Source organism: Echinops telfairi, unplaced genomic scaffold (assembly GCF_000313985.2).
Source record: "Echinops telfairi isolate 266 unplaced genomic scaffold, ASM31398v2 ScPeMD7_7475;HRSCAF=8513, whole genome shotgun sequence".
Taxonomy (NCBI): domain Eukaryota; kingdom Metazoa; phylum Chordata; class Mammalia; order Afrosoricida; family Tenrecidae; genus Echinops; species Echinops telfairi.
The window spans coordinates 11,203,015-11,214,002 of record NW_022111379.1 but is presented as its reverse complement, the minus strand read 5'-3'; the positions used below and the strand labels follow the sequence as shown (position 1 = coordinate 11,214,002).

At 43.0% G+C, this 10,988-nt stretch overlaps 1 protein-coding gene across 2 annotated transcripts in view; it reads right to left on the bottom strand.

The window, feature by feature from the left end:
* PEAK1 (pseudopodium enriched atypical kinase 1) overlaps nt 1-10,988 on the bottom strand; it is a 226,985-nt gene that overhangs the window by 151,193 nt on the left and 64,804 nt on the right. The window contains exon 1 of one of the 2 annotated variants that reach the window (XM_045285808.1): nt 9,818-9,868. The exons of the other annotated variant lie outside the window; for it this stretch is intronic. The gene's annotated coding sequence lies outside the window, so the exon portion shown is untranslated. Of the gene's footprint in view, nt 1-9,817; nt 9,869-10,988 lie in introns of those variants that run through there. 2 annotated transcript variants of the gene reach the window in all.

Genomic DNA, 10,988 nt, shown 5'->3' with positions numbered 1-10,988 from the left:
GGGGGGCGGCGCTGCCATCCTTTAAATACATTTAATGAGATAAAATCTATTGCTTGCAGCAAAGACTGAGAACATTCGCCCTAGCGCCTTAGCCAGAGAACTGCAGAATCAGTCAGACACACAAACGCAGCATAAATAAACCAGACATCCCAAACGGACGCCTCTCCAAATTGGGGTCTATGTCATTTTTATTTTATACTCTTAACTGCATGGCTGTGTAAGATACTAACAACCCAGGGCAGCTCTTCTGTATCAGAGAGAAAGGTGATTAGAGGAACGCAGATCTATGCTAACAGGCACCTGCACGCTTTGCAGCTTAAAAGCCATTTGTGTGGGGCTGTATGTCTTCTTGTCCTTGACTTTGTAAATGCCAATTCCCTGCTCTCAGGTTTGCAGACAGTAAAAAGTGAGGTACAGAGCTGAATGTTAATTGTCAATATAAAACTAATGGTACAGCAGAAGTGTGGTGCTAATGCTCACTCTCTCATAATACCTGTCATTTAAAAACACCCTGACTGCATAAGCCACCATTCTCAAGTGAAAGGTTAAAAAAAGCCTCTTGAGCGGTTGCATGCAAGGAAATTGACAGATTTGAATGCACAAGCCTTAATCTTCCGTTATGAAATCTCCTCACACATAAACATTGTAAAATGAATTTCTCTAAGAGGGCCTGATACTGTTGCAAGCCTGCTAAACGGAGGAACATTAAGCAGAAAGGAAAGGACATTGGCACTAATATGACGGTGACAACCATGTGATGCGCTCGGGGCTACTGATGACCCCTGAGATGCTGTCAGTCAGCGTCGCCTGTATTCTTCAACCCTCCATTGCGTGAAAAACCCACCGGCTTGGGGAAGGTGGAACTGAGGAGCATGCTGCTCTGAAACAGTCCACTGCTTCACTCTGGCAGGCATTTATTTTTATTTTTCAGAAAGAGCGCGTTCTATACCTCTTACGATCGTAATCAAATGTCTGCGCTATAAGGATTATTCATAAAAGCAGCAGATTACATATTGATATCGCGATGAACGAACACGCTCTGTCTGACAGGAGAGGCAGGCTGTGGGGCTACTGTCAGACTCCCCTAGGGGCCACCTGTACATACTGGCTGCCTCGACTGGGGTCAGACTTCAAACAGACGATCAAGCTCGCCTTCCCCTATCCCAAAGATGTCTGCTACTACATTGGTTCTCTAAGGCTGGCTTCACTGTTATCTCCTGAAGCCTTTCTTCACTGGACCCTCACTCCCTGGACTGCATTCTACCCATTCACCAAACTGTTGATTCTTCCTCCCAAGTAGTCCCTAAAGGTATCTTCCCTAGCAGAGCTCCCTAGAGTCATCACCAAATATTCTTCCATCACTTCAACCAGTCGCACAGTTTACTGCTATTCCCCATGCCCACACCACAAACGCAGCTTTCTAAAACTCGAGTCTAGTCACATGCCTTCCTTCCTGGTACCTCTGAGGCAGGCGTCCTCAAACTACGGCCCGCGGGCCACATGCGGCCCACCGAGGTCATTTATCTGGCCCGCCAGGTGTTTTTGCCCCGTTTTGTTTTTTACTTCAATATAAGATATGTGCCGTGTGCACAGGAATTTGTTCATAGTTCTTTTTTAAACTATAGTCCGGCCCTCCAACGGGTCTGAGGGACAGTGAACTGGCCCCCTGTTTACAAAGTTTGAGGAGCCCTGCTCTAAGGTATGCCCCAAATTTCTCAGTGTAATAGCTATGTCCCTTCATAACTTGGCACTAAAGCATCTTTTCAGACTCATCTACCGACAGCTGTCCTCGACCAATCCCAGCCACAGTAATCTAGTTCCCATTCTTTGTGCTTTTAAGTGTTTTTTCCTCCATACATACAGTTCCTTCAGCGATAAATGCTTTTTTCTTCCATTCTCTGTCATTGCTGTCAAATGGCGCAGTCTATTCTGAACTCTCCACTTGCCCCCTACAGGTGCCAATGATATCCACCCCGTCACCCCCCAGAAGTTTCTCTTGATAGAAAACTACTCTGTCTGAGGCCAACTTAATCTCCTCTCACACTGCTGTTGTTGAAGTTTCTGACATTCTCATTACTAAAGGAGAAGGTGCAAGACTTGTACAACGTTTGCACATATTGCACTAGGTGGTGAGTTATCATTATACAACAATCTACTTTTGTGTGTGTCAACTTTCCATCATAAGAATTTTATTTATTTATTTTTAAATGAGAGAGAAACAGGAGACAGAGGGAAGGGACAGAGGTTATATTTGGGCTACAAAAACCAGAGCGGCTAGTGGGTTTGAACCACCAACGTCAAGGTTAACAGTCCAGTGCTGTCTATTGCATCGCCAGCATTCTGTATTTGGCTGCAAGTAACTACCAATCTGATTTGTAAGTGACAAACCAGACACCAATTCTTCCCGCCACACGACAAGTTAAACAAGGCAGCCGAGGGGGCTGGTGTGCAGGAGACAGGGGTCTGGTCTTTGCTCCATGAAGTATGTTGATATGTTGCTTCGGAGCTACTTGTTCTAAAATGCAGGCATTTACATTTGCATTCAAGGTAGGAAAAGGAAAAAGGACATTGTGGTCACACTGTTAAAGCCTTAAGAGAAAAAGTGAAAGTTTATTTCCAGTTTCCCCAGTATACTTGTCCACATCGATTGGGTCGACTGACCGTCTTTCCCGGCCAGGGCTCCTGGAGGCCAGGCCATGTTGGTACTTCCGTCCCCACAGAGGCACAGGCAGCTCCTGTTTTTCAAAAGTTAGCTCTACTCCACGTTGCTCAGCACCTGCTTTCCCCAACCCAAAGGAATCCGAAGGGGATTTTTCTTTTTGGAGACAGAAGGTGACCTAGTGTCGAGTGTGCGTTTTGCAGGGCACTGCTACCTCCGACCCCGAGTGTTCAGAGTGGCTTCCCCAAGAACTACCCCCACCCCCACATTATTCTTCTACTTTACATAGCGTGCACATCGTATCATGCCTGCTTTTACTGTAAATTAGTGCGATTTTAGATTTATGTGTTACTTGGTTTGATTTGGTAGGTTAGGATTTTTTTTTTAATCTGGAAATATTGCCATATAAACTCTCCTTTCACTTAGTGGGGACAACCTGGACTTTGAATATAGGAGACAGTAGAGAGTTCTAAAATAAGGTAATAATATAATTTTACCTTTCTAGTTTTCTGTAGTCTTTAAAAATCATACATTAAAAGTACTCTAAAATTGTCAATGCTTGCAAATATAAAGACCTACTAGTATTAAAGTAATTTGACAGCATTATCATGAAATACGCTGTGATTACTGCTCCCTGCAGAGTGCTAGAGAGCATCAACAAGGAGTCCATAGACTGGAATTTTTTAATATAATTTTATTTTATTTCTTAAATCATTTTATTAGGGGTTCATACAACTCTTATCACAATCCATACATACATCAATTGTGTAAAGCACATTTGTACATTCGTTGCCCTCATCATTCGCAAAACATTTTCTCTCCTTAAGCCCCTGGCATCAGCTCAATTTCTCCCCCCCTCCTCCCTCATGAACCAGTGATAATTTATAAATTATTATTTGGTCGTATTTTACACTGTTCAATGTCTCCCTTCACGCACTGTTCTGTTGTCCATTCCCCAGGGAGGAGGTTATATGTAAATCCTTGTAATCGGTTCCCCCTTCCACCCCACCCTACCTCCACCCTTCCGGTATTGCCACTCTCACCATTGGTACCGAAGGGATCATCTGTCCTGGATTCCCTGTGTTTCCAGTTCCTATCTGTACCAGTGTCCATCATCTGGTCTAGCCGGATTTGTAAGGTAGAATTGGGATCATGATGGGGGGGGGGGGGGAGGCATTTAGGAACTAGAGAAAAGTTGTTTCGATGATATTTCATCGTTGCTACAGCGCACCTTGATTGGCTGTTCTCCTCCCTGTGACCCTTCTGTAAGGGGTTGTCCAGTTGCCCACAGATAGGCTTTGGGTCTCCACTCCTCACTCCCCTCACTCACAGTGATATGATTTTTTTGTTCTGATACCTGATCCCTTCGACACCTCGTGATCCCACTGGTTGGTGTGCGTCTTCCATGTGGGCTTTGTTGGTTCTCAGCTACATGGCTGCTTGTTTACCTTCAAGACTTTAAGACCCCAGACACTGTATCCTTTGATAGCTGGGCACCATCAGCTTTCTTCACCATATTTGCTTATGCACCCACTTTTGTCTTCAGCGATTGTGTTGGGAAGGTGAGCATCATGGAATGCCAGTTTAAAAGAACAAAGTAATCTTGCATTGAGGGAGTACTTGAGTGGAGGCCCAATGTCCACCTGCTACCTTAATACTAAACCTATACATATAAGCACATAGATCTATTTCCACATCATCATAAATATATTTACATATGTACATGCCTTTATTTAGACCTCTATAAATGCCCTTTGCCTCCTAGCTCTTTCTTATATTTCTTTTTACTTTCCTCTTGTCCCACTACCATGCTCAGCCTTCATTTGGGTTTCAGTAATTCCTCTCGGTTACATTACCCTTGATCAAGCCCTACCAGGCCCCTTACACCCTCCACGCCACCGATTTGGATCACTTGTTGTTCCCTTGTCCCTGGGTTTGTTACCACCACTTTCTTTCCCCCCACCTCCTCTGCTCCCATGTCCCCCCAGAACTGTCGGTCCTATTGTTTTCTCCTCCAGATTGTTCATCCAGCCTATCTTATTTCAAAAGATCTGCAGAGATAATAACATGCACAAAAACAAGACAGAGCAAAACAACAACAAGAAGCCAATGACAAAAACAAAACACAACAACAAGAAAGAAAAGCTTGTAGTTAGTGCAAGGACTGTTTGTTGGCCTTTAGGAGTGTTTTCCGGTCGAGTCCAATGGGGCGCCAAACCCTGGCCCCAAAGCATAGACTGGAATTTTTGTCCAAGCAAAACATTTGCTCCTACTGAACCCTGGTCTACTTGAGAAAGAATGTTTACTTGTTTTTCAGGGGTTTCTAATGATCAAAGGAAGTACTGACAATGTGAATGAATGCGCACTGAAATGTGGAAAATATTATAAACACCCACACTATCAGCACAATGGCTCTGCGAAGTGCTGAGAGGAAACCTGAGTGTCTTTAGACAGTATACAGAGTCTACACCATCTGGCACACAAATGACACAGATGAAAAATTAAAGACGATCAATCTCTAGCTTGGATGCTGGGCAGCAGTCCACGGCGAGATGAGTTTCTGGAATTAGCCTGTGCACACGTGACTAGATGAAGTAAACTACTCAGATGTCCAACTCATTAACAAAAAAAGGCTCGATCAATAAAACTGGTGTCTTGCTGCGGTTATAGGAGATACACAACTTGAAAAGAAATGGAAAAGCAAAATAAATGGGCTAATACAGAGCAGGTGACATCAACTCCCAATTCATCAATTAATAATTACTGCCAATGAATGAACAGTGCAGAAGCCGGCCAAGGTCCCAAAGCACTTCGAAGTTAAATCATGTGAGAAATAAAACAGTAGAAGCACTGAATATTAATTTTTCTGCTGGATTTAATAACCTTGACTGAGCTTATAAAAGAGTCCCCCCTCAGAGGCTCACGCTGGTGGTGGTCAGAATTATTTCTGAAAGATAATAATCGCATGCCCTATTTTCCAAGTTGTTATTAACTTGCATATTTCCTCATGAACAAGAGTGCTATATTAAAATGAATGCTGCATATATACAACAGAAAACAGTAGGCGATGGGCAGCTAGAGGAAAAAGAACAGTTTGAATCTGTACAATCTCTGTGGAACAATATCATGAGAACGGTCGCACTTTCTTTTGTACTGGACTTGGAGACAGAAGCAACTTAGAAGAACATGGTCTTCTGTCATGTCACTTTAGTGAACTCTCACTGCTCAAACATTCCCCGACTCTGGCATTATTATGAAAGACTCACTACTTCCTGATTCCTCCACACAGAGACTGGTCTCTATATGGGTTACCATGGAATTATTGAACACGGGAAATGAACTCATCTTAATGCAGCAAGACCACCAGCTTGTCCATTCCAGCAGCGAGGTACCCACAGCACAGTCTGAGGCAACGTGAGGTGCAAAATAAAACCGAAATGTCCAACGGAACAGACACGTTCTCTTGCCGTTACCTCTAGAGAAAGAGCATCTCTTTGGATCAAGGAACTGAAAATATCAGACTGGTTAGCATGAATTTAGGTTTGAAAGTCATGTCCTGTTGATTTTAATTGCACAGATTGTTTGGGGTTTTTTTTTTCCTGGTTTATTTTTTAACAGCGAAAGAAAAGCGAATTTTCTCCTCCTACTTAACCTATATATATATTATTGGCTAAATTTTCAAAATAAGATATAGAGTGCCTGGAATAATTATCTGTAGACATCTGGAAAAAGAAAAGTGATAAGTGATGTTTACTATGTGGAGCTATTTTAATTATTTAACTTTGAGGAGGAAGTGTATTAACCTAAAGAGCTGTGGCTCTTTAAAACATTCATTACCTACTCTCATTAAAACTAAAGAGAGATGAAGACAGAGGTATGGAGAGAGAGAGGGTTTGGGGAGGGGGCTAGCGATAATATGAAAGTAAATGGGTCATGAGTTGGGATGCCTTATTTCACCTGCCACAGGAGTTACTCTTTATTATTTAAGAATATCCGAAATACTAATAAGCAAATTTATTCTATAACTATGCGAGAAGGCCTCGTGTTCCAAGGGGAACCCGTTTTCCTTTCTAAAACTGAAAAATCTAAATGTTGTGATTAGGGAAAACTGATAGAAACAGAAGGAGGTTATGAAGGCAGGATGGGCTGGGGGTGGGGGGGATGCAGGGATACACACACACACGTCGGCCTTCTTTGCTATAGCAGAGAATGCCCCTGGGAATCACTCTGTTATATTCAGACATCAAAGAGCAAATGTTCAACTTAGCTTAAAAGAAGCAAGATTGGACTTAACCAGAAGTACTCAGCTTCTTAAAGAATGCAGACCTGGAAGGCCAGGCTCTGCGTCTCTGTCATTCCACTTTAGGGTTTCCAGTTCAATTTGGAAGCATTTCTTATGACTTGTATTGTCTAAAATTAGACCTCAGGATACACACAGACTGAGAACTGCTCCCTGGAGCAGCTGATATGATGGATGAGATGAGCACCCATCTGCCATTCACAGAAGAAGGAAAAAACCCTAAGTAGGTTTTATAGCAGCAATTTGAAATCAACATTTCCCTTGCTTGTAATGGTAACAGAAGTACAACATTCCAATTCCAAGCTCACTTCAAGCTGGGGGGGGAAAAGTACCTTGTTATAAATGTCTATTACCAGTAGAGCAAAACTGTTACCAACACGAGTGCCTGCTTTCCCCGAAAGCACGTGCCACTTCGGCTGACAGCAGCTCGTCCTCCTTAGAGGAATTCAATCACCCATGTCAACAGTCCCGGTCAAGCAGGTACAAATATTTCTCAGACGGGAGTCTCTTGGTGCAATAACGTGTCTCTACAACTCCAGAACATCGGGAGGGCACATGGAATCTGACGATAGCCCGGAAGCAAGAGGGAAGTTAAAGGAGCCCTGGTGGCACACTGGTTGAAGTGCTTGGTTGCTTTAAGAGACCTGGTGACCTGTTTCTATAGAGATGTGATGACACAACCCAGGGAGCCCTGTGGGGGACTTCTACTCTGCCCTGAGAGGGTGGGGATGGAAAGAAATGGACTAGACACACACATTAACAGTAGCTTTTTAATTTCACAAGTCCCCATGATGTTGATTTACCAGCTACAAAAGTTCAGTAGCTTCTCAAGATCCATGATTTAGTAACCTTTTATACAAATATCAGTGGGTAAAATGACCATAATGAGACAGGTTTAACAAAAAGTATCCCAGGCTCTTGTTTTTCTGTGTGTGCTAAGTTTCAGGTAGTTAATATTATAAGGAAAACAAATGGATAGAACTTAGAGGCCTGGAAGAAAGCTGGCTCCTAGGTGCAGGCCTTTATTCTGTTTATTAGGAGCTCCAGGAGTCGGCGTCGGCTCAGCACGCCAGCGGAGTTTCCTACATTCTCGTTGGATGCGCTAGAGTCAGCTCCGAGTCACAGCGACTCTAACCACGGCTCCATCCTCACCTTTTCCTGTATTTGAGCTCATTATTGCAGCCACTGCACCAATCCATCTTGTTGGGGTCTTTCTCTTTTTGCTGATCCTCTAACAAGCATGATGTCTGTGTTAGTCTGGGTGCTTCAGAGAAACAAATTCACAGAAACTCATGTATTAGAGAGTTTCGTGTAAAGGTTACATGCGCATCAAGAAAACATCCCAACCCAGTGCTGCCCAAGCCCACAAGTCCAACATTAACCCATTAACCTGTATGTCCAACACCAATCCACAAAGTCCTCCTCCAGCTCACAAAACACACACAACGATGCCGACTGCAGGAAGAAAGCCAAATCAGTGAACGTGCAAGTATCTCAGTGCTGGCAGCGGTCTCCACACGGCTGCTCTAGCACCCAGGGCTGCATCGGGATAGGTGCATGCGGCTTCTCAGGGATGTCCTGCAGGAAGTGAGCCTTACCAGCTGAAGCAGGAACTGGCTAAGGGCAGCTTGCACCCTGGTCCCACCATCACAAAGCAAGAGACCCAAGAACTAGAAAGGCAAGGGTCACCAAGCCATTTATCTCTCTGCCCTTCAATTAACCCCACATGTGTTTATCAGCCAGGTTGGCACAATAAACTTTAACTAACTCAATGTCCTTCTTCAGGAACTGGTCCCTTCTGTGTGGCCCAAAGTACATGTGACAAAGGCTTGCCATCTTCCTTCTAAGGAGCATTGTGGCTATACGTCTTCTGAGACAGACGTGCTCGTTCTTCTGGTGGTCCATGGGGTAGTCGATATTCTTGGCCAACACAATTCAAAGACGTTAATTCTTCTTTAAAAAAAATCATTTTATTGGGGGCTTGTACAACTCTATCACGATCCATATACACATCCATTGCGTCCAGCACATTTGTACATTTGTTGCCATCATCATTCTCAAAACAATTTCTTTCTACTTGAGCCCTTGGTATCAGTTCCTCATTTAATCTTCTTCCTCCCTCCCCCCCTCCCTCATGAACCCTTGGTAATTTATAAATTATTATTGGGTTTTCATGTCTTACTCTGGCATTAATTCTTCTGAAGTCTTCCTTACTCATCTTCTTGCTTTTGCCTGGAGAGGAGGCAATGGAAAATACCATGGTTGGACCAGGAGCACCTTAGTCCTCAAAGTAACATCTTGGCTCTTTAAACACTTAACATAGGGACCCTATAAGATAATACAGAACTGCCCTCTTGAGTTTATGAGACTGTCACTCTTTCTGGGAGTCCAAAGTCCTGTGCTTCTCCCACAGAGCGTTTGGTGGTAACGCTTAGCCTCTACACCACCCTGGCTTCTTCTTTAACGCTTGGAAGAGGCTCTTTGCAACAGACTTGCTTCTTGCAGCACCTTGTTTGATTTCTTGGTTGGTGCTCCCAGGGACATTGATTGGGAATCCAAGGAAAACAAAACCCTTGACAAGCTCAACCTTTTCGGTTTTTCTCACGATGTTGCTCACTGGTACCGTTCCCAAGATTTGTGTTTTTTGGTTTTGTGGGTTGAGGTGTCATCCATTGCAAAACCTAGTCTTTGGTCGTCATCAGTACTTATTTTCAGCAAGCAAATTTCTGTTATTTGACTATCGAGGTTGTTAATGAGTCTTCCCCCAATTCGGATGCCCCTTCTTCTTCAGATAGTACAGCTTTGCTGATTCTTAGCTCAGCACACACATTGGATAGATAAGGGAAAAGCACACAAACCTGATGAACCTCTGCTGATTCAAAGCCATGCAGTCATCCTTTTTTTCTGTTCGAAGGGCTGCTTCGTGGTCCCTGCACAGGTTCTGCATGAGCACAATGAAGTGTTTGGCAATGCCCATTCTCTGAATGGTACTCACAATTTGTTATGATCTACATGACTGAATGCCTTCGCGTCGTCAAAAAAAACCATATGGGCTTTTAAAAACAGTTGCTCACTTATTAAAAAAATATATTCAACAGTTAATGGATGCTGGTCCCTGATCTCATCTACGCCTTTAATAACTATAAAAAATTGTGACAGATTAATGATATCCTCTAGGGTTTTACACAAAAACTCTGTTGCCAATATCCTAATCACAAACCAAGGCAATTGCAGAATATTTTAATCATGTAATCAAGCTGAAAATCACCCAAGCTAAAAATTAAGCATACGAGTCCTTGCAGCCTCTTCTCCTTTGGGGCACTTTAACGATGGACCTCTTAGGATAAAGGAAACACCTCAGAGGACTTGTTCTCTGGAAAACGGAGAACTTGCCCATCCTGCTGATTGCCACACTGTGCACTGCTCCATGTTACTGTGTTTCAGGCTCCTGTAGGGAAGCAACGATCACTTTCTGTAACCACGATATGTGTGCACCTGGATGAGCAGACTGCAGAGCCCTTTAAAACTGTACAGGCCCAGTTGTATCAACCATTTTATAATATTGGTTTGGGGTAGGAGAATAGCTTGAGTAAAATAAAAATTGGTTGCAGGGGAGGACTTCTGTTTAAGTAGACAGAATTTTACAATTTTCTGGCAGCCATTGGGATCTAACAATATTTTAAAAATCTATGAGCTGGAAAGGATTTCTACTATAAAGCAAAGAAGTAAACTAGGCAATATACCATGTCAATCACCCACTAGTTTGCCACTAGGCATTCACAACAGAGTCGATTTCATAAGAGAAGTTTTCAAGAAGCAACAGAAAACTCTAAAAGTCACTTTTAAAATGTGCAGTAATTGCTACATTTAGAAAATAGTGGCAAAAAATTGATCTTTGCTTGAATTTGTGATTTCAATTCAAGATTAATGTGAATGCATTCCAATTATATAGCACATCCCAAATTCTTTATGGAGGAGAGAATGAGAATCGAATAATATGTGTAAGACATTTACTTCTCAATGAGAAAA